General features: G+C 41.7%; 2 long non-coding RNA genes across 2 annotated transcripts in view; both read left to right on the top strand.

The window, feature by feature from the left end:
- The window catches only part of LOC128138843 (uncharacterized), a 42,651-nt gene that overhangs the window by 104 nt on the left and 18,934 nt on the right, over positions 1-23,613 (top strand). The window contains exon 2 of the long non-coding RNA XR_008234162.1: positions 2,186-2,331. This is a non-coding gene — a long non-coding RNA (uncharacterized LOC128138843). The remainder of the gene's footprint in view (positions 1-2,185; positions 2,332-23,613) is intronic.
- Positions 6,814-16,198, top strand: LOC128138844 (uncharacterized). Its single transcript, XR_008234163.1, has 3 exons — positions 6,814-7,145; positions 15,719-15,833; positions 16,072-16,198. It is a non-coding gene; the product is annotated as an uncharacterized LOC128138844 (long non-coding RNA).

The following is a 23,613-nucleotide window of genomic DNA, read 5'->3' as shown; positions in this document are numbered from 1 at the left end:
GGTAATGAGGGAAGGGAGAGAAGCGCTAAAGCTTTCTTACCTCTTCACAAGCAATCAATGACTAATTGATGCAATATGGTTGGGATTGTTATTGGCATCTAAGGGATTGGACATCTAATTCCCGCTACTGTGATTGATGATCTCAGCATATCTTTTTTTTTTTTTTTTCCTTTTTTGAGATGTAGGTTCCTGCCTGCTAGAGAAATACCACTTCATTTCTCCATTCAGATGAAAAATGTTAGAATCAGTGACTGTGCTCCCTTTAATAGACTTTTTACTTTGCTGTTTGTTTTTGACTGGAAAATACATGTTTTTGCTATTTGTGTACAGGGAGACGGAGAAAAACGTAATGGAGGCTTGTTCTCCAGAGAGAGCGCAAGAAATTATACACTCTTTCACTTTTGCCTAAATGTAATTTTAATGGTAAGGTAAAATGGTACAGCTTAAACATGAAAGCAGAGTGAGTGGATACACAAAAGCATGACACCTTTTATATCAGCAGTCTTTGCTGACTGCAGCAAGGTGAAATCAAGGTGGAGGCATTGCTTAAATGGGATGCATGAAGCCTAAAGTAGAGCTGATGGACTGAATTTTGCTTTAATTTATACCTAGTGTAGTTCCATTGAAGTCAGCAGGGAGATGGATCAAAGCAGGACTTTGCTGTTAAATAATAGGGTGCTCAAAATTGCTCATGCCATCATTTTTGCAACCTTGGTTGTAATCCTCAAGTAAAAATTAGAGTTATTATATCTAGTACAAAAATAGTATTTTCCATGGAAATTTTTGAAAATGTTGTTCAGGAAAATAATTTAAAGTAAAAAAATGAAAGAATTTAAAAAGGGAAATTGGGGCTTTTGACTTATTCTTTTGTGTTGGGGGTGCCACACGTTCAGGTGCCGAGGGATGCTGAGTCACCTTCCAACAGCATTCTTTTAGGAGAGGTGGGGTGGAGGCAGGGAGTGAGATGGGTTATTTTGTTCCTGTTGACCTACTTTCCATGCTTGGTTCCCCGTACAGCTGGGCAATTAAGAGAGCTCTATCCGAAGGCATTGGTGAGGCGGGAGTGTGCAGAGAAAGAGTGGGTGTGAAGGAGCCGTAGGTGGAACCCACCACTCTGCTGGGTCCGGCTGCGAATCGAGGCGGTGGGTCCGATGCAGTCAAGGGTGTTCCCCCATTCCCAGTCCACTGCAGATCCCACTGGATACCCCAGCAGTACGCCTGGGATCCTTGCCTGGCTCTTCATCGAGCAGGGAGAGAGGGGGAGAGTGTTGCCCACCAGAGGCTGGTCCCACAGTAAATGCAGGCAGCGTGCCTGAACGGGAGCCCAGAGGTTTCCTACCTGCCCAGAGGATTACCCCAAACTATTGCACTTCCAGGCCAAGGGCAGCCTCTGGGACTCGTTCTGAAGAAGGTGGAACATGGGCGAAAAAAAGTCTTCAGTGAAACAGCAGAAATAATAATGCTTGCTCAAAATCTTTCCTCCTCACTTATTGATCTGCAGAAAGATGATAGGAATTTAATGTCTTTAAGATTCGTGCTTTTCTGCCAGATTTCATTAAAATTGGCCAACCGTTTCAAAAGTTATGTGGCAGGGGTTGGAGAAAGCCTGACAAATAGCGAAATAATTGTTTCCTGGGGAAAAAAAAGAATAGAAGCCTGGATCCGCTAGGATATATTGTGTATGGAGATAACCAGCTCTGAATATATTCAGAGACCAGCTGCTTTCTGAATAGGAACTGATGTAGGAGTCAGACAAGGGGAAACAATCTCAGACTAGCGCACCCGCTCACTCACGCTGGGGAGTGTGAGAAATACAAGGTTTCCTATTTAATTTGTTTAACCGGAGGAAAATGGAAGGTCAGGGAAAAGTATTAACAGTATTACCAATGCTAAGCCAGAACATTCAAGCATCCCAAGTTTGATCCTACAGTAGGAAGAGGGCATTTTTAAAATTTATTCTCAGGAATGTGTACAAGAGTAAGAAATCTGAATGTATTGGTGTTTTTTAGCTTTCATTTGCTTCTAGCAAGGTTTGAAACCTTCCTGAAATGGAGACGTGTGATGTTTGCTCCAGCAATGGGATTAGTAAAAAAAATTGAACATTTTTTGTGCTCAGTAGAAAGGAGCTATTGAGGCTGTAAAGGAGGAAAACAACTTTGCAAGAGCCTTTTTCTCCTGTTTTAAGAGTATGCTGACTGGAAGGAGGACGAGTGGCTAAAGCACAGCTACTGTCACACAGCTGCTGGATCCAGCCGGCTTGCCTGCAGCCCCTTCTGAGCACAGAGGGCAAGACTGCTTTGTCTGCAGCCTCTTCTGCAGATGTTGCCTCAGGTATCATGAACCTGTCCTTTTTTTATTTTACCCCATGGTCTTTGTTGCTGTGTGTTAATGATCATCACCTGACTGGCTTTGTTAATGTCATACAGCTTGTTTTGTAAGAGTAATTCTTAAGAGAGCAGCATTGCACTTCAGTGGATTTATTGTGTAGTTAGAAATATCTTAAAGCTATCTCCATTTGCCGCAGGCTCTTTTAACCAGCTGTATGGTATGCTTTACATAAAGACAGTTTTAATTTCTTTCTCATTTTACACTGACTTAAAAAGCATATTCTTCACTTTTATCAGTAAGGTGCTGGGAAAATTTCGGGCAATGCCCCTCTCTTCTGTATGTTGTTATGTGACAGTGGATCAATGAAAGGAAACGTGATCATCCAAAGTGCCTGCTTGCTCAGGGTTCTCCAAAATATCTTAGCAGTTCAAACTTCAAGAAAGGCAGGTTTAGAGAAAGAGTGAAAGGCTTAGAGAATTAAAATACAAACTGTATGCCAGTAACCCTCTGCTCTCCTCCACAGCCTAAGCAATACCTGCTCCTCTGTCCTAAGGACTCTTGAGCAAGAACCCGCTCTCCATCTCTCTGTCTTTTGTCATTGCAGTAATACCACTGTTTCCAGCTAGTGCCAGTAGATGTTTTTGTAGCGGGAAGGAAGTGCTTCTGCATGTGGCAGGGGCCAAAGTGTTTTTTGGCCTGCTGAAAACGTTTGTGTCACGTTCAGAGGCTGGTAACTGGGGCTCCTAGCTTGAGAAACGAGGACAACTCTCCTTGGCCCTCAGACTGCTGCCCTCAAGTGATACACACAGTGGGATGTTTTGCAGTGTTTATCACTGATAACAAAATATTCCAGTCCTGCCAAGGCTGCTGGCATCAAAAGAAATCGTCTAAAGTGGTTTCTCAGTCTGAATGTCGAGTATAGATGGAAATTTATTTCCGTGACTCTCCGTAAGTCTGCAGTCCTTTCCCAGGGCTGTTTGATTTCTCTTGTGAGAAAACAGTCTGAAGTTTTCCAGAGTTTTGATTGTATTTACTTCTGTCCATTAATGAAAAAAGCACCAGCTTCCAACTCTCCCTCCACTGAGACAGAATGAATAATTGCTCACATTGGACAAGGGTACTTTAGTCTCTTTTCTTCTTGCTTTCTAAAGTAACAAGGAGGGAAACCATGAAGCTGTGTAGTCATTGAGAGTGCTAAAGGGGAAAGGAGCTTCTCAGGACTGGTGCTACAAAGTCCTGCCTCCAAGCCAGTCTGTTAGATTGTCCCACAGTCTATCTATTCATACGAACAGAACAACTCTCTGTATCCTGGTCTGTGTGTCTCTCCTGGAGTGAGCTCGGGAGGTATTTTTTTCAGCTTTGATTACCAAGTAATTGTTAAAATCAGCTTTATTTAAAAACTACTACACAGATCCCCTTGGCAAGATCTGGAAATTTTTTTGGTCATTTAAAATAGCCTTCTGTACTTGCTCGTTTCAGCCAAATTCATGATTTACTGCTTGTTGAAAAGAGTCTGAAGGGACAAGATTATCACAAATACAATGTACACACACTCCCCATAAACTAAAATCCTATACGGCATAACAGAACTTTCTTTACAAGCCTGCAATATAATATCTCAAGAGAGGAAGGGAGTCAGGAGAGAGATACATGAACTTTCAAAACTCAGTAAAGGCTGGTAATAGTGAAAGTTTGTGAAACCTACCATTCCCCAAAAACATCTATAACACTAGATTATGCCTTGACTTTTCCTGCTGCAGTTCCCCTGATTGTATCGGTAGAGTACTGCATGTAAATCGGAGTGGGATTTTACCTTATATATAGCAGAGGAAGGAAGGACAGAGTTGCCATATGCCAAATTTCTCATTTTGCCTGAGGGACAGATTAAAATAACTTATTAGACAAGTAATCCAAACCTCTGGGGCAGCTGAAAATATTTCTAGATTCTCCTGGGATGTGTATTATAGATTACTCCTCTGATATTAAAACACTCAGAGTAAATGGGGGGGGCTCCCACGTCTGTTTCCTCTGTAGAGCTATTCTCAAATTCTCTTCCTGTCACAAAATAGCAGAGAGAGTCTTCTGACTGAGAATTTCAAAGATAGATCCTTCCTTCCTTCCTTCCTTCCTTCCTTCCTTCCTTCCCTCCTTCCCTCCTTCCCTCCTTCCTTCCTTGCCTCTGTCCCTCCCTCTTTCTCTGTCTCTCCCCCCTATCTTTTTAAACTCCAGTTTAACTGCAGTTAGAACTTGCTTCTCACAATTACATTTTATTGAAATACTGCTCTGTGTAATTGCGGTGCTATTTGAGATGGGTATTTGCACTAGCATATGAGCAAGCTAGGAAAATGTACATAGTGCATTAAATGAACAGGGATTTTGGATAATTTAAAAATATTAATTTTATGCTTTTTTGGATCCTTTTGCTCATGGGCAGACAAAGGAAACTTAAATTATGGATACTAAAATTATTCCATATACTCATCTAGGCTTATTCTTCCATTCTTCAAACCAGCTCCCCACAGACACATTTGTATAAACAGAAGCATGCTAATTAAAATTGCCAGGGAGACATGATCTATTTAAAGTCTCAAAGCACAATTTTACTTTTAGGCTTCATATTGTGATAGTGTAAAAGAGCAAAGTTTCTTTTCAAGGTTTAAATATAATGAAGTGAAAATTTTTAAGTATGTGCTATTTGGCTGCATGCTGCTCTTATCTCCGCTAACATGCACCTGATTTCCTTTTCTATCTTGCCTTTGTTCGTTGTTAAATCTACAGTGGTCTTTCATGCTTTTTAAAGGACTGCAAAACTCATTAAAACTTTGCAATTGTTTATTTCCTTGTGCTTTCTCATTTAACCCTCCTTTCACAGTTCCCTCAGTTTGACATAAAGTAACAAACTTTAAACAGTTAGCATATACTACTGTCTATACTGATTGTGTTTATGTGTCTATTTATTATAAGTCTATTTACTTCTTCTGCCAATGTATAGGCTTAGATCTGATGTATATTTTTTTCTTTCAATCTAATATATTAATTTTCCAAACAAGGACCATATAATTCCATTTCTTCTGGTCCATAACAGTGGTCATCACTTTTTTTTCCAGGATGACAGTTCCCTTATGGTTTTTCTCCTTAAGTCTTCTCCAAGATGCTGTGTCAAAGTCCTCCCTTGGGGACACTTGTGTAACTCAGTAGCTAAGTATATTTTAACCTAATTTCTTAGGTTTTCAGAGGAAGAAGCTCTCCAGTATTTATATAAAGGGGCACATTCGCTCCTGTAGCCTGAATATTTGAGCCAGAAAACTTAAATTTGTTGTTTAGGAAAGTGTTCCCACATTCCCTGTAACAAGAGGCAGGCGGTAATCCACAGAGCTCATCCAACCTTTCTCAGCCCCAAATTCACCTCCACGACACAGCTCTCTGTGCAGTGGTGCGTGACTTACACATTTTGGCTAGACTCTCTGAAGCGGGCAGAATTTTGAGGCCCTCATAAAAACCACATATAATAGCCAATTTGGGATTTGTGTGCCACTTGCTGCAAAATGGCAATTCAGAGACAAGCATCAGCAGCTTGTTTAGTGGGTAAGTCTGTTGGCTGGGGGGGCAAGAGGAAGCAAGAGAGTAGGTGAATGAATGACTAATACGTACCTATCCAAAATAACTAACTTGCTTAGAAGTCATGAACACAAGCTGGCGCTGGGAAACCTGTGAGTTCAGTACATACGCTTGTGCCTGCAGCGCAGAAAAGTTCTTTTCACTTGGAGCATTATTGCAGCAATGTTTTTTTTCACAAGAATAAATTGTTTTCTGACAATTTGGGAACTCCTGGTTTTGCTTAACCTGTGTGTGAAGCTCATGGCATTGCAATGCCTAGCTCACTTCCCTTTGGATTTGAGATGTGTATTTTAAAGTAACTGATATGAACTTGATCCAATTTACTTTACATGCAGCCTAAAAGCATTTTGCTGAAAGAATTTGTTAGTAGCCTCTACCTCTCTGCTCTCCTGATTGAAGTGCAGGGCGAATCCAATGCTGTTGCTCCAGATTATTGGACACCAGCCACAACTTTTTGATCCTGTAGTTCCATGATGTTCTGACTTTGGCACTGAAGCTGACTTAAGGAATTTAAGGAGTTCCTGCCAAGTCAGATTGCTTGTTCCTACATCTGCGTCACTGTTTTACCCGCCATCACATAACTGCTAGTGGGTCTTTGGTGTAGGCCAAATTTCTGAACTGAGGCAGGTTAAAAAAGTCTTCCCCCTCTCTGCAGAAAAGAAGCCTGAATCAATTTATTGATTCAGCTTACAGTGTGGTTCTGCACCAGGCAAAACTCTGTTGTGCTGCAGGCACAGGGGTAGGAACTATGGCTGAGATGTGAGAGGCAGGGGGGGACACTTTAGGACAGCGAGTAGTTCGGCACAGTTCCTGCAGTGTGGTATAATGCAGAGGTTAGGGGCTAATGACACGGTACTAGTCCACTGTCCTGGTTTTGGCTGGGATAGTTAATTTTCTTTCTAGCAGCTGGTATAGTGTTATGTTTTGGATTCAGTATGAGAAGAATGTTGATAACACACTGATGTTTTCAGTTGTTGCTCAGTAGTGTTTATACCAAGTCAAGGATTTTTCAGCTTCTCCTGCCCAGCCAGCAAGAGGGCTGGAGGGGCACAAGAAGTTGGGAGGGGACACAGCCAGGGCAGCTGACCCAAACTGGCCAACAGGGTCCATACCATGTGATGTCATGCCCAGTATATAAACTGGGGGGAGCTGGCCTGGGGGTGCAGATCGCTGCTCGGGAACTAACTGGGCATCGGTCGGTGAGTGGTGAACAATTGCACTGTGCATCACTTGTTTTGTATATTCCAATTCTTTTATTATCATTATTGCCATTTTACTATTGTTATTATTAACATTCTTATTTTCGTCCTTTCTGTTCTGTTGAACTGTTCTTATCTCAGCCCACGAGTTTTACTTTTTTTTTCCCCCGATTCTCTCCCCCATCCCACTGGGTGGGGGGGAAGTGAGTGAGCGGCTGTGTGGTGCTTAGTTGCTGGCTGGGGTTAAACCACGACATCCACACAAGGTCTTCTGGGGCTGTACAAAAGTAATGTCTCTCCAGACATGCTTTAAGTTTCTTTGTGTGGCTTTGGCTGTGTATTAGGAGCCAGGCAAACCCACATGGCCCTGGTCCTGTGACCAGTGGCCTCTTGCAATTACCCCATAGCACATCAGGCTGGATTTTCAGTTTTGTGGAAAACTGACGTTTTGCTTTCAGTTCAACCCTGAATGAAAAATACATTTCAAAAATTTAAGAAAAAAAAAAAAGCATGTTGAAATTTGTATTTTAGGGTTTATATTTTTACATGTCTGTAATAGTGTGTGCAATGCATGTCTTGAAAAAGACTATTGTGTTTCAGAAAGAAAACAAAGCAAATATTTTCTTGATTATTTATTCTTTCTTGTCAATATGGAAAGGAATTAGCAGTATAACAGAATGATGCCTGATCTCCCTGGTAAAGTAAGAGGCACAGCTTGGATGTAGTCTGGTTTCCTCTAGATCTATTCAGAAGCGATCAGCTTTGGTGTTTAAGAAGATGTGAGCTCTGGTTTGAAGCTTCTTCTGTGGTTGAGGTATTTATAAGGTCCCCATTCTGTGTGGATCCTGTGGTAGCTCGTGAGGGGTGACAAGCTGCAACCCCTCTCAGAGCACGAAGGGGGTCCCCCTCTCCCCGCTCTTACCCTCTGTTCGTTGGGAAATGCAGTGTGGTACAGGCCGTGTGTTTCCAGGTGGCTACAGCCACACCAGGTGCGTTTGCAGCCCTCTCTCTGGTGTGGTGAGGAGCCTCCGAGCTTATCCGAGACGGAGCAGCAGCATGCCCCTGGTGCGGTCCAGTGCTGCCTCCTGTCTCCACCAACCACCTCATCTGGGGCCCTCATGCCACTGTAGGATCCCATTGATCAGGTGTTCCCCCTCACTTGATCAATTGGTAGATGAAAAATTGGACATGAGCCAGCAATGTGCACTTGCAGCCCAGAAAGCCAGCTGTATCCTGGGCTGCATGAAAAGAAGCGTGGCCAGCAGGTCGAGGGAGTTGGTTCTCCCCTTCTACTTCACTCTCATGAGACCCCACCTGCAGTATTGCATCCAGCTCTGGGGTCAAGAAATAGATGGACCTGTTAGAGAAGTCCAGAGAAGGGCCATGAAAATGGCCAGAGGGCTGGAACACCTTTTCTAGCAAGAAAAGCTGAGAGAGTTGGGGTTGTTCAGCCTGGAGAAGAGAAGGCTCCAGGTGACCTTATTTCGACCTTTCAATACTTAAAGGGGGCTTATAAGAAAGACAGAGAAAGACTTTTTACCAAGGCTTGTAGTGAACAGGACAAGGGGCAACGATTTTAAACTAAAAGAGAGTAGGTTTAGGTTGGACCTAAGGAAGAAATTCTTTACGATGAGGGTGGTGAGGCACTGGAACAGGTTGCCCAGAGAGGCTGTGGATGCCCCATCCCTGGAAGTATTCAAGGCCAGGTTGGATGGGGCTTTGAGCAGCCTGGTCTAGTGAAAGATGTCCCTGTCCATGGCAGGGGGGGTTGGACTAGATGATCTTTAAAGGTCCCCTTTCACCCAAACCATGGCATGACTCTATGATAATATGAGCTCATCAGCCGAAGCTGACAGAACCAGAGACCTGCTGGCTGAATACATTTCTTGTTCTGTCAGCTGTTTTCTTCCGCGGATAAAGTAGACAGCTTTGGGGTTTTATGAGTACACGTCTTGGTTTGGCTGGCGAGGCAAGGTAAGAGTAAGGGTGGGATCCGGACTCTGCTGAAATCAGCGGCAAAATCCCCGTTGATTTTGGCAGAGCCTGGATTTCACTGCAAGCGCTTCTCTCATCCCCGTTGCTACCCTCCGTTTGGTCAGCAGGTGGCAATCTCTACTTTTCGTCTGAACTTCGGAAAAGTTCTGTGTGCACAACACAAACTCTTCTTTTTATTCAAATAGCTGTTTCTGCTTTGCATCGGGTGTTCTGACTGCGAGCTGGGCGAGATCTCATTCCAAATCTCTCTTAACATTTAAACGCTTGCTTAGTCATCAAAGTATTTTTAAAAGCAGAACTTAGAAAGCCTATTGCTTTACAAGTCAGAGTTGTTCCTTTCCCATCCCCAGCTCTCAGTTACAGACAGGAACTCCCACAACTCAAAGCTGAGCCGTATAAATTGAGTTGTGTGTATCGTATCTTTTACTGTGAACCGTAGACATTAATTAATATGCCAGTACTCAGACCTCATAAACTTGCATGTTCTAGCATCCAGACTTAATGTCACATTAATATTTCAAATGAATCTTGTAAACGGATGATGGAATGAGAAAAAAATACAGGTATTTCCATGCCTGTTGTTACGTGTTTGCCTCACTTATTAGGTCGAAGCAATGTAACGTCCTTTCCTTGTGGAACAATTGGCCAATAACATACCCAAGGTCAGCCAGTCCTTGAGCTCTCTGCTGTGTAAGTGCCAGTCTTGCAAAGCAGCTCTATCTAAGGCTATTTCAGTATTGACATCCCTTCTCCCTGGCCCGTTCTGAGACCTCTTTTGCATACCAAAATGTACAGCAGTGCATGGTTTCATATGAAAATGAATGAATACTGATTTCTTTGCCTAAGCTTTGTGGGAAATTTGAATTTTTCTTTGAAATCGAGACATATGTAAGTCTTTTCACAATAGGTATTTTGATTTTAGCCTTGCTGTCTGAGAGACACAAGCAAGCTAAAATACCTTGTTGGTTGCTTGTCTATTGGCAGTGGCAAGAAAAAAAAAAGTTTTTCATTGTCTAACTGTCATTTGCTCTGGACTATTAATACCTAGAATCTGCTATTTAAATATGGTCTGTATTCTGACAGCTTGAGGAAATTTGATGAGGATTATTAGGAAATTAAGTTAAGTTACAGTTAAGTTAAACAATTACGCTAAGGGCATGCAGTCCACCAGAACAAATGAACCTGCACAGCTTCATTATGTCTGTTGGTCGAAAGCAGAGTATGAAACATTATTTTTGTTCAGTTAAAGTACAGTGATAGTTTTGTGGAGTTTGTGTAGTTACAGTAACAGATAAAGAAAAAAGTGCGGGTCATTACATTTTCAAGTGTAACCTCTCAGAGAGCTGCTATTTTTAAGAACCGCATCTACTTTGTTTATGACCTGCCTCACCGTTCCACCTATGCCCGGGTGTATTTATTCTCTGCTCGTGATGATACCCAAGCATCCACTGACAGCTCGGGAAGCACCGTCTGCTTTCACCACAGGCGGGCAGCTGGAGGTTTCATGCCGGAGCGGAGTCACCCAGGTTTAGGGTGAAATAAGAGCCTGCCGTTAGCCCCTGACAGCCTGCAGACAAACTGGGCATTGCATCGCCCTTGAGTCCTCTTAGCTGTGCTGGGAGCTGCCTTGCAATTTCCATATTGTCCCTTAGGTAATTGTTCCAGGTGCTTGGGTGCCATGGTGACAACTTCTGTCAAGACAGATAAGTAGGAACGGTTGCTGACTTAAAACCAGTGGGATATTCAGGCCTGGAAAAACTGCTGTTCTGAGGCAGCACTTGAACAACAGATGTTTTAAAATACACATTTTGGCTGGAGAGGTTCTGCAGTCTCTGTCCTTGGAGGTTTTCAAGACCCAGCTAGAAAAAGCCCTGAGCAACCTGGTCCGACCTCACGGCTGACCCAGCTTTGGTAAGGAGGTTGCACTGGAGCCCACTGGAGGTCCCTTCCAGCCCCAGTGGTTGTGATCATGCACGCGGACTGCTGCATTGCCTCGAGGCTTGAACCTGGTCAAGCCCTGTTGTGCCTCTACAAGTCCTGGCTCTAAGAGTTACACTTCTGCAGGTACTATTCGTTTCCGAGGCGTGCTTCAGACAACAGTTAACTTTCAGGAGTTCTGTGAGCTGTTACCTCATATTATTGCTGGGGGAACCATGGAAAAGGTGACGCTGGCTGAAGACCCACGGAGGCCTCCATGAGGGCTGAGATCAGGATTTGGTAATGCAGCTGGAGAAGGAACTGTTTTCCCACCCCAGATTCGTTTCCTGTTTTGTACTAGGGTGAAACCAGGACATTTCAAAGGAAAGATAAAGAGAAAGACCCTTTTTCCAGAGTCAAGAATAACTAATAACTAACTGGGAAGGGCACTTAGGGAACATAAGAGGCAAGGTTAACATCTCTGGACCAATGAGGCACACCACAGATCTTTTGACCTCTGGGTATTCTGGGTTTGCCTAGTCTTTTTCTAGTGGTGACCAGAAGTTTTTACAGCTTCTACAAACTTCTTTGGGTTTCTACCCCCAAAACAATTTAGTCCTATTAAAATTCTCCCTTGTTGTTAATCTGGCTTTTTATCAGAATATGCCTTTTATTAAATTCCATAACCTCATCTAGTTGGGAAACAGCAGATCCTAATTGTGAACTGAAAGCATTAGACAACATAGTCTCTTTCTTTTGGGAATAGCATTGTCTGAACTGAGTGGCTGATGTAGGTGAAAATCACAGTTCACTCGAACTAGCAACTCCTGTTATCAGTGAATGAAATCCAGACACTGCAGAGTCTAGCAGAGTTTGCATTCAGTTGAATTAGCATCCCTTAAACTCAAGTCTTGCTCTATTTCTAGTTCGCCTACAGACATTTAATGCTGTAATAATTTCCTCTAAGAGTAAAAAGACAAAACATTCCTTTTCTTGTTGGAACAATTTGCCTGTAATGCAAAGCAGAACAACCCAAAACAACTGCCCTTGTCTTTCACACTTTTTTTTTTTCCTATTTTTTTGTTTTTAATATTTTCCTTTTGAATGTACTCCTTGGTACAAGAACGTTCCCTCCAAAACTTAAATAAAATAACTATAATCAACCAGTCATCGTTTTCCAGCAATTTGTTCATGCAGTTACTCTGCCTAAGTAGTAGATCAGATTCAAAATCTAACTGCCTGCAGTGTTTCACTTTCAAGACAGCATCAGGTTGACAAATGTATTTCAGGATGTTGTGAGCTCCAACTAAATGTGCAATAAATGGCCACAGATTTTTCTCTGATATTTGGATCTAAGAAAGGCGAAGTGGGGTCTAATAAAACAGGCTCATGAAGAATAGATGCTGCTGGACTTCTCTGATGTCACCCCTTGATAAGAGCAAACTTTTGGTATGGTCCCAAAGTGGAAGGTGCTGGAGTAGAGGCTACCTGAGGGAACTGGAGGGCATAGAACATGGCAACACTCGTCAGTGCTGGGAAAGGATGTATCAGAGAGAGAATCCAATATTGTTCATGGGGCTTTTCCTATTTCATACCTTCGTTAATACTTTGAAACATAGGGGAGCATGCTGGCTGGCTGGAGTTGGGAAGCACTGTTCATACAGAAAAAGGCTGGGATATAAGATGGAAATGAGGACTGGAGTAAGAGGAGTGGTATGAAATTCAGTAGTTCAAAATGCAATGTTATGTAATTCTTCTGTACTCGCGGTAGTTATAATGAGAAAATGCCTGAGGAGGAGAAAGATCTAGGCATACTATCTGAATGGATCATGAATCCAGTCTTCTAATATGATGAATCTGTGAAAAAAACCCTGTATGTCGTGCATCAAAAAGGTGCTTCCAGTGGAAATAGGTAATCCTCTAGAAGAATTAAAGCCTGGAAGGGAATATGATTGTTCTGTATAGCTACATGGCTGTAATACTTCTGTGACTGGTTCAAAACACTGCTGTAGTTTTCCTTTAGAAATGATGCCGTTGAGAACACGAGCCCCATATTTTTGCGGAAAGCTTAATAGAGCCAGTTGCCTGTGAAAAGGGACAGATTTGCTCCGTGATTTACTAACTATTCCTTTTTTGGAACATGTTCAGGAAACTTTGCAAGATGAGCCTTGCAGAGTTTCATGAAAATTTCTGTCCCACAGGACAAGAGCAGTTTGGCTAAGCATGAGGTTCATTAACTTTTGGGTGACCTTTTCACAGTAGATACATGGCTGTTGCAGAAGCAGGTAATGAAATGCTGATAATTTTGCAAAACCCAGAAAACATTCCATAAATGTGGCTAGAGGCAACAATGCGAAATCTGAAAAAATAGGTTTCCTGCTTCTAACTTATAGTTAAAAAATAAAGCTGAATACAAACACAAATCAAATTGTGCAAGATTATGAATATGATTTAAAGAGAACCAGTGTTGTTGGAGGTTTTGTTTTGTTCTTAGCATGGAGACACAGTATTTTCATTAAATGGATGAATAATAAACGGATTAACCTGTCAGGGAGGAAAATGGCATACTATGCTCAAATTCTGCAGCTATTTTGGGGAAGGTGACAAATGTGTGAATGGAGATTAGGCTGTTTTTCTTTTAACCCTTTTTCCCCCTCCAGCAAATGCCCTGTAACTGCAAGCAGAAAAGGCAAGGCAGGTGCCTGCAGAAGGGTGGGGGTAACTGTGGGTGCATGTATTTTCTTTTAATGGGAGCACTTGGTTGTAAATAGGAGGTGACGTATCGAGTAAACTGGGATTCCAGGAGCACAGGAACAGAGCATGCAGTGCTATGGCACATCTGGTTAGGTCCTCCTTGGGAAAAGCCTCACAGATCTTATCTTTTGGTAGGGCTTGCCAATATGTGTCTGATAGGTGTCTAGAAATGCACCCCAATGGTTGGTTTTGTCCAAAACTTAAAAATCCGAAGGAATGTCTGTTAGTTCATATGATCAGCTATATGCAACAGTACCATCAGCAAAGTTGCGTTTTCCATCTGAGTCCAAATGAACCAGAAATCATTAAAATACACCAAATCTGATAAAAAGTGTATTTTTTAAGTGCTACAGTTTTTAAGTAGAATAGTTATTACAAGTTGAAGTGAGACCTCCAGCCTATTTTTTGTTTGCAATGGGAGTGGGAAAGGGCTGAGAAATTCTGGTCTGACTCATGAACATTTTTGCATACAGCTTCTTGGGAACTAAGGCAAAAAAATACGTTTGTCATCCTCTATTCCTATAACAAAAAGTTTCGAAGAGCTATCTTCCATCAGTGAAATTCCATTAAAAGGATTGTAAGTATGTGTGAAGACTTTGTGGGTTTCGAATTGTCCTGTAGAGTTCAGAGGTCTGCTCTAACATTCGGTAGAGAGATACACAGGCCCTTGGGGCATGGATCTTCCTCTGTAAATTGCACAGAATTATCATGACAAGCGCTTAGTGTTTCCACTACTGTAAGATGAAACTCCAACAGCCTGATTATAGTCAATCAAATGACTATCATCAAAATACCGATATTTATACTTTTAAAAGTTAGTCTAAAATATATAACCAATAATCAGAGGTGGGGCTGAGCCATTGTCCCTGACCTCTGGAAGAATTGGGCTGAAGCTCTGTGGATCAGCCTCCTCAACAGATGTTTTCAAGCATGAAAACAATGCATTTAAGGTGGGAGAGAGAGAAAAAGGGATTGTGAAAATCCCAGTGAGCTATCCTAGCTTTCACATTAGTTTATTTGATTTACTTTTTCTGAGTGTTTCTGTGGGGAAAATGGCTAAGAAGCATTGCAGGTGTCATCTTTTGTGACCAGAGCATTTCTGGGTTTTATCTGTAACTTGAATTAATTTTAGAATGGGTTATATAGTGATAATTGGCCCTTTATAACATTTTCCCTGACTTGTTACTCTCCTAGGAACATTTTGGGTTGAATTGGTTACAAAGTGTTAGCAGCCTTACAGAGGGGAGCTTGCAGCTTCCACTATCTCCTTCACAAGCGTTTTTCTTGTTATATTGAAGACTCGTGAATTTTATAACCTCCTAATTCAGAGTTCTAAATTGCCATCTCGGAATATTGAAAACAAACTGAACCACATCCAGTCCCTGTGTAAATGCCCTCAGCCACAATTTGTGACTTGAATTTTCTTGGCAAAGTACAGCAAGGGCAAGTCTATATAGATAAATTCAATAAACCTGAGCCTCTCTGTCCCCACAAGTGGGCTATATGGCAATGTTAGTGGCTTGGACATTGATTGCAGTGCTTTAAGCTTTGTCAAGATGCTCTGTAGATCAGAGCTAGTTCATGTTCACACAATTCAAAGCTTTGCCAGTGAATTTCAGGGACTGTAAAGTAAACTTGGGCCAAGCATTTACTTTGGGCTATGTTTGTACCATGTGTTAAGCCTCAGTTTGGGCTCTGGACTTTGGTCCAGCAACAGTGTTGAAGCACTGTTGTTACATCCTGAGATACAGGTCTCAGCTGGGAGGGAATAGGTTCCTAACATATATGGTGCAGATGTAGCTTTTAATATGCTAGAAAACTAGCTCTATGCTGATTGTTGATGCATGTTTATAGATCTGAAATTTGTTTGCATTTGTTTCTTTTTCCTTCTTTACACCAAAACCCAGTTCTGCATTGCAGCCAAGGAGAGCATTTAATGAAACTAAACTGAATTCTGACTGTATTGAGTCACTCGCCAGATTAGACCCCAGGGCAAGGACATTGTCTCTTGTACAATGATAGGTAGGTGTAAAATGTTTTTTTTAATGCTTTGATTGTTTTATAAAAATAATGCCCAGTTACTACCAGAATGAGATCCTTTTGAGATACACATTGTTAAACAGCTTCCTTAAAAGTTAAGAAAAAGATGTACAAGACATGTTAATATGATGAGTGCTATAAGCATATTTTATAAATTCTTTGTGATGACAGATCAAATGTCATTTGTACATGGTGGCAGATGCTTCTCCTTCATTTTTAGGATACACCTGGAGGTGATCACAACCCCCTTAATGTGCCAGAGCAGGGAAGTGGAATTGAACTGGGAGTAGATGAGTGAATGGAGAATAGAAACTCATCAAATACTGTGATGTTGTAATGGACAGGAGTTGGAGAAGACAGAAGAAAACAGTGGGTGACTGTAAAAAAAAAAATCCTAGCTGGAACAGGATTGTGGATCTCTGCCTTGTGTAAAGGGTGGGGGAGGCTTTCACAAGTCTTGATTTACAGCAAAGAATGAGGGGAATTTTTTTTTTTACCATCCCATTACTCATGTTGGGAACAGAGAAAGTGAAGTTCATTTTCCTTTTGGAAATTGTCTCTTCACAGCTGAGAATCCACCCTATGGCTCCCTGCTTTGTTTCCATGCCCTCTGATTCTCATGCTCCAGATTGCAGCCTAGTTGCCTGGCTGAAACTGGAATTAGTCCTCTAACCACAAATAATGTCAGAGAGAATGAGGTTTCGCAGTGTAGTAAACTTACACAGGCAGTGCCAGATGGCTTTTACAGTCCAGTTTGGCCCATGAGCGTTTGCTCGTGCGAGTGCATGTGTGTATTTAAAAAAACAAAAACAAAATCTAGTAGCTGCTGGTAACTGGACCATCTGGTAGCTGTTCCATCCAGTATAATGTCATTTACTTTTTTGCTTTTCAAGCAGGTCTGTTTTTAAATGGCTTATTTTAATCACCAGAAACCACATATGTGCCAGTCAGTCGTCTAGTAGTTCCCAGCACTCTTCCCTCTATGCAGCCTCCTTCTGTCAGCTGGGGTTTTCCCCAAGATGCCACTCACACTGATATCAACTTTGTCTTTTCCCCTAGGCATCTTCCAGTTTTGCACATGTGGTGCATTTTTTTCCAGCAGAAAGCAGTTTCTGTCTCTATCGTTTCCTCTTTGTAAGGCAGAAGTCTATTCTAAATACTCATATCTTTTAGCAACCACTGTTTGGTCTCGTTCTCTCTTAGGATGAGATCTGATCTCACCTAGCCCCAATGTATGCTTTAAAAATTTAAACAATGAAACCCAAGTTTCTTATAGCCTTCCCCCTGTGTAGCTGAACTGGTTACAGAGCTGTGCAAGTCCCCAAAGCAGGTGCATGGAAAATCGTGCCTAACTGCCTTTATCAGTGGGGAAAAACATTTCAGTAAGTAGATCAGGAGGAACACATAAATGGCCATTGGCTAGATGTTTTCTCCTGTATCATCCCTGAGCAAGCTGAGCACCTGAGGCTTCAGTAAGTGCTATTATTTAACTATTTGTGCCCTTACCAAATGGATTGAATGGGATTCAGGGTCATGAAGGGAACGGCTAAACTCAGTATGCCTTCCTATTAATCGAACTATTTTCTCTAGCTTCTTCACATCTCCTATGTGCGTTTAGTGTCCATGAGATAGTGTTGTGACATACTTCCTTCTGGTGGAAAAAGCTTCCAAAATGGGGTTTCTACTGTGAACACTTACATTTTCTTTCCAGATACAGGTAGGGAAAAGGACTCCCAAATTACCTACCTGCTGTATGTGTGCAGATGCCTTAGCTCTTTCTCCTTGTCTTTAAAAAGCACAGCAGATTTCGGATTCTGCTTATCCTTAAGAAAACACACTGTTGTAGGAAATTTTGTTAATGTGGCACAGGGTAATCTATATTTTCTTTTTCCTTTCTCTCTAACTGTAATTTTTATTAGCGAAGTACTGTGAAGGGCTTCTAAACAGGGCTGTACCTTTGGTGTGCTCTCACCCTGCAGTATCCCTGCAGTCACGGCACTGGGCTGTGTGATGCAGAGGTTGTAATGCGCAGTGTTGCTCCTAAGATCTGCTCTCTTGATTTAACAACTCTGCAATCCTAGCTCACCCATAGGCATGTGTGGGCTATATCTGCCACCCCACTATAGCTCTCTCAAACTATATGATTTCTAAAAGTGAGCAGGATGGATGGTGGGTTGAAGTAGAAAAACAAGAAAATGGAAGCCTTCATTTTTAGAGAGTCTCTGTAGGATAGCAGGTAATAATAATCTGAATTTGATACTCTGCTAATATTTTCTCCATTGTAATCTATTTAGTTTCATTTTAATGTATTAATTAATTCTTTAGCTTAGTCAAGGGGTGAGACTGTGTGCCTTTTGACATTTATTCACATGAAATGCATTTCGTAACATGCATTTTTAATTTGTGCCTCCTCTCAAAAGCTAGCACAACTGTGTGTATTCTAGCATTGCAAGCAAAACTGAAATACATGGTTGCAGTTCCACATTTTATTTTAAACCATATAATATTGTATCTTTTCACGAGAAGACAAAGTTCATGTTGGATGAGTGCACGATTAGATAATTATAGCTTAAAAAATGTGTCCTAGGATGGAACTGTATGAAGTCAGTTTTATAAGCAGGATTCTCAGCAACAGTCTTCACTGTCATTAAAGTACCATGGCATTACTATGAAATAGCAATGCTTTGTTTTCTTACTACTCACAGCATTGTCCAAGACAGTCAACTGTGATCAAGAAAATGGATTGACAACATATTGTATCTATCACACTGTACCACTACTGAGGCTGAAAATTATAGCTGATTGATTTAAGGACAGGATTCATAGGGACTTTCATTTATAAAGAATACTATAGCAGTAACTGTAAGAAAAATACACATAGACTGGTGTGTTTACTGGCACCTGGAAGAAATCTATGGGCACAGCTCCGTTGCTTTGTACTGGTGTGAGCTCTTGTCTAGCAACTGCATATGTACATCCGTTTAATCAGAATTTAGTCCCAGTTTTAGAATAGAAAAACCAATGGTGTGAGAAGCCACCAGTTTAAAAATGTGCTTCTACTGTTTTTGTGGTATTCACGAGCAAACTACCAGTGGTGTGTGGCCTTAATGTATTGTCAGTAACAGTTTCAACAGATGAAACCAAACCTTCAACATCCACTTTAATAGGGAGAACTTAAAGGGGAAAGATGAGGTTTTCACTAACTCTTTTTGCAAAACATGGTTGCATGCAGAAAAAAAGCAGAGTCAACTGTGGATCTTAAATACACTCTTACATAAGCTCTCAAATGAAATAAAAGATCTTGAAGTAATAATCATATCAATATTTGTTCAGCAAACACAACTTTTTGCAGAACTCAGAGAAGGAAACAGTATTTGGCTGATATATCTATTGCTTCCTTGGTGCTGATGGTTTCATTTACATAGAGGTACTCCAGAATAAATGCAGCACTGTGTAGCAGGATATTATCTCTGTGAAATATATAGGAAGCATTATAGTGACACCACTTGCCAGAGAGGGATAAAAAACTGTGTATGTTTCAGTCCTCCTTAAAAAACAGCCGAGTGTGAACATTTATTGTGTACAGAATTTAACAGCATAAGCCCTGAGGACTATATCTGGGACCTGTCAGTGTTCCCCATGGCACTCTTTCATTTGTAGAGTCCCTGAAGGATTAATTCTTTTTTTCTGCCTTATTTAACTTATATTTGCAAAAACTAGACAAGAGGTTAGACAATAGGAACCCAAGTGCCAGCCAAATATATAGATTTCAAACAAGCTCCTGCATAGCAGTATAGTGGTATAGAATGCTTTCTACTGTCTCCAGCTATCCTGAGGACCCTAGCTCCATCTCAGAAACACCAACCCATTCCCCATGACTCTGCTTTCCTGCAGGCAGTGGCAATCCCCTAAACCTGCATGGAAAGGCTTGGCACTCCAGCTGTTCCAGCAAGTTGCAGAAAACAACAACAACATGAGCCCACATAACCTATATCTTTTCTCTTCCCCAAACCAACCTGCAGAGCCCTAAAGAAAATTCGAGGCTTTGGACCTTGTGCTTCAGACATCTGATGGCTGGGGTTCAGTTTACATGTAGTGTTAGCTAAAGCTTTGTGATAAAGACTGTGCTCAAGGTTTCGATGTCTCTGGCGTAACAGAACTTCCTACAGATAAAGGTTATGTTTGACTGTGTTGGGAATAGAAATTTCTTGACAGCCTGTCTAAGTTTAGACTGAACACCCACAGGAAATGAGGATAATCCCAAACCTACTATCTTCCTCCTCAAGTGCAAGTCTTTGTACTTGTCTAAGTGGCATAATAACATTTAGAGATGATATATAAACTCCTACCGAACACTGAACACATACACATGTACGTGTATACAGTATTGCAGGGGATGTGTGACTGCCACCTGTCATGTCACCCAGGATGCTTCTGGTTGGACCTCATCTAGAACAGCTGGAGCAATACTGGCCCAGCCTGGCTGGAAGCAGAACTAGAGGGGGTTAGCAAAGAACACTGTCAGTAATAAACAGCTTAAGAAAAAAATCTCTAAATAAGAGAGACTGTAAGGAATTGACTGTACTTACCTTAAAAAAATAAGAAAAGACATTAAGAGAATAATGCATGGTCTAGAAAAGAGCAAGCAAGGCAGAAAACTCACCTGCCTTCCCCAGTGAGTTCTTGTTCCTTTCCCATAACAGACCAAACACCCACCATTTTGAAAAATACTTATTGAATGTAACAAGAACAGGGCCAGCAGAATACTCAAAAATAACAGTATGAGTGGGGTATGTGAGGCAAATGTGTGGGCAGGTTAATAAAGACCTAGCAGTGTGAAACAGCAGCGGATGTGACACCTGAAACTGCCTCTTTCAGTAATGTCACTCAGTAGCTAAATTTTATTTTATTTTGCAAGCAGCTAATCCCCACGCTGCAGGTGTCCATTAGCATTGCAGTGTGTTGCTGGTGGCTGTATCCCCGCTTTCCCCTGTACCTGTGGCAGATTCCTTCTCTTTCATCTCCGATCTCCTACCGCTCAGATGCTTCGTGCACAATCCCATTTTCCCACTGAACTGATGTTTGCACCATGTTTCCAGACTCGGCTTTCCTCCCCCAGGACCCCACGCACACTCATGCGTCTCTGCTGTCAAGTTCCTCCCAGTCCGGCTCCCACTCTGCAGTCCCAGTGCTTCTGCTTTCGCCCTGCTGTGCTCTGCAATACACCCTTGGCCCTTGTTCCCTTTATGTCCCCAAACTGGAACCTCCCTGCTTTCCCTGTGCCCCCTCCTCGGGGTGTACGTCCCTGCAGAGCATGCAGAAACCTAGGGCATTGCCTATATCAGCAAATACATGAGAAGAACAATAAACTGCTGAAGTAAGAGGTACAAAGTAACATGCATTACCTGCTCCCCAAAGCTGCCCCAATGCAGGCTCTTGGCACACCCTCGGGATAGTGGTGATTTTAAATTATTTCGTATTTATAGTGGGGCTTCTATCATAAAACAGATTGCTAACTTGTTGTTAGCCTTTGCATAGAAGAGGTTTCATTTTCAGATGATAAAAAATGCTGGAACAATTTATGATATTTCCATAATGAGTTATCATTCTGTTCCATGTCCTGAGGCAGTTTGAAAGAGGCAGACTATCAATTCTCTTCTGGGAAAATCCTACAGATATTGGTTCAGGGGTTTGTGTAACCATTTTACATCATAGTCTTCTAAGATTTTTTCACTGCTGAATCCCTCCTTGCAGCTTCATGAGGATTGAGCTTCACCCAGTTTGCACCTTTCTGTAGTTTTTTCATCAGCAGAAAGAAATGAAAAAAAAAAATCTAGCCCAAAAGAAATGTAAAAGGAAGCTTCCTTTATCCCTTTGTGTATAAAAAATACCATGCTTTAGAAATGTCTTAGTTTGAATCATGCAAGATAGGGTTGTTCTACCCCAGCGCTCACATCCCTATTTCATCCATTCTGTGGATGGTTAAAACAAGGGGAGCAGAAATCAAGCATTTCCTCCAGTGAATTACGAAGAATGTCGGTTCTGAGCCAGCAAGCTATAAAAATGAGCAAAATGATATAAAAACCTATTAGAGGTAGCAAGAGATAATGATGATAATATCCATAATGTACTGTTTCTGCCACTTCATTCTGCATTAGAGACTATTGTTGAGAATGATCTGCCTCACCAGGTTCCTGTCTGTCCTGCTTCTCGCCTGGCTGCAAAGACTTGCCCGGCTCAGTGTACCGTTCACTGACCAGACACAGTAAATCAGAACTGCTCTAGTGAACCCACAATGGCACATGCTGTACGTAGATGGTACAAACCTATTTTTTTTCATACAGCATCTGCCAGGCAAAGGTTCAAAGTGATGGCCAATAGCGGGTCCAGTCCAGATGCGGGCCTGCAGGGCTCTGTCCTGTTTGCATCCCCGGAAGAAGAAATGCTCTCTTAAAGCTGTAATGGCAGCATATGCACCTATTCTGCTTCTTTACTTAAGTCCCAGAACCAATTGCCTTCCTACCTGATTGTTTTATAGTCAGTATTTTCTAAGGGGCTCAGCTCTGTAGAAGCTGGACTTCTGTTTTTCTCCTGGGCAAGGCTATGTGTACATGTGCCAAGTAGCATGCACATGCAGTGATTATTGCAAATGAGAGAGGTTTTACATCTGTTGATGTGTTGAGGACAGTAACACTGCAATCCAGGTAACTGTGCAGAATGTCTGGTGCAGCAAAGACAGTGGATGTAAGCAACAAAGCCAAAAAGTGTTGAACTTTCTGTGCAGGCACTGTAGAGTCAACCCCTGTAGCAGAAATTCGCATTTGTCCAGGACTTCCAGATAGCTACAATTACCAGTACTGACTGAATTTGCCAGGCACTTTATCAAACTGTTCCTTTTTTTCTGCCAAATCTAGTGGCAGTCCTATTTATTGGTGGCCAGGCATCTCTGGAGAGGAGGACACCATGCAGTCCAAAGGTGTCACAGACTGACAGCCCCCAAATAATCAAGGAAAGGGCAGAAATAAAGGAGAGAGTCTCCCACTGCTGTGCAACTTTCCTCAAAAGGCAAACTTTGGTAGTAACTAAAAACCAAAAATGTTCAAGCTTGCTCTTGGCTAATCTGGTATGAAAGTCCTATAGCTGTTGGGCAAAAGGCTGCTAGGACAGCGGTTTGGTGGTACAGACATGGATGTTATCCAAGATCAAGAGCTCAGTGACAGCACTGCACCTATGAAATGGACTGGATGAGGGAGCTGCACAAGTAGTTTAGTTCTCTAAGAGGCTAGAAAGGTCCTAACTTGCTTTACTAAGATAAATTGGGATTACAGAAGACAGCTCCAGCAGAATGTTTTTTATTTGCTCAGAATAGTTGGTTTTCAGCCCATATTTCATTGTTTGTTGTATGTCAGCTATCCATTAGTTTTATCTTATATGCTTATAAAACAAAACACATTAGTTAAATTCCTGTTTTGCAATAGAGTATCTATTTGGTACCTTCTGAAGCATTTTCTTTAGCAAGCATTTGTAAGTGAATAAATGCTTTTTGATGGTGCATGTCTCCTCTCTCATCTACCCTATGTCATGCAGATAGCTCCATGCTTAAGCTTATAAGTGCTGAAGAAACTTGAGACGATTCAAAAGAAACCTGTAACAACGTGAGAATAAGTGTACTTGGTGAATAGACCCATCTTCACCTAGTCTATTTAAATGCTTCACATTTCGTGGGAGCCCAAAATAGGGCTTGCTTCTCAGGTCTGATCTT

This window comes from Harpia harpyja, chromosome 2 (assembly GCF_026419915.1).
Source record: "Harpia harpyja isolate bHarHar1 chromosome 2, bHarHar1 primary haplotype, whole genome shotgun sequence".
NCBI classification, from domain to species: Eukaryota; Metazoa; Chordata; class Aves; order Accipitriformes; family Accipitridae; genus Harpia; species Harpia harpyja.
The sequence above is the reverse complement of the archived record's forward strand: the minus strand, read 5'-3'. Positions and strand labels throughout refer to the sequence as shown.